Below are 676 nucleotides of genomic sequence, written 5' to 3'. Positions count from 1 at the left end.
GTGTAAATGGATGATTGTTCTTCTTTGGTGTGTGATTCACACCTTCACCACGGACGGTGTTTGCCTTCTGTGATGCGCGGGTCTGATGATGTGCGTTCATCTATTCTCTCTATAGACGAGTTAACTTTTTATCTTTAACTTGTGTGGAAAAATCGGGGATTGTGCGGCCTTTTGATAAATATGCGGACTTTAAAAGAAATCTGGGCATTTTCTGGATTACTGGCGGGAGAGGTGCTGGCGATCGCAGTGGACAGAAGTCGCGTTTTTCTGGAGGTCTAACTAAACTGCTGAACTCGCCGCATTCCTCTGTCCCAGATGTGCCTCCTAACACACGGTCATAATAACCCATGGAGCGCTGTGTATAAGCCTCGGGTGCAGCACTGCCACCACACTCCATTCGATCCCCTGAGGTGTACCGCTCATGATGAGAGCCGGAGTGGAAACGCAGTGTGGTAGACTCCCTGGCGTGGCTTCGTTGCCGATGACGACCACAGAAACAACTCATCATTGAGCAATGGTCTCCATTGCGCCGTTTAAGGCAGTCGTATTCCAGCACCGTTGGCTTCAGCGCGTCGCGTGTTCTCGATCCTCGCGCACAGCCCATGAGCAGGGCGCTGAGGTCAGCTAAGAGGAGAGACATACGCGTCAGCAGGTCGCCTCTCGACCTCTCGCTCTG

The sequence above is a fragment of the Notothenia coriiceps genome, unplaced genomic scaffold (assembly GCF_000735185.1).
Source record: "Notothenia coriiceps isolate Sejong01 unplaced genomic scaffold, NC01 NC01_scaffold00037250, whole genome shotgun sequence".
In the NCBI taxonomy this organism is placed as follows: Eukaryota; Metazoa; Chordata; class Actinopteri; order Perciformes; family Nototheniidae; genus Notothenia; species Notothenia coriiceps.
The sequence above is the reverse complement of the archived record's forward strand: the minus strand, read 5'-3'. Positions refer to the sequence as shown.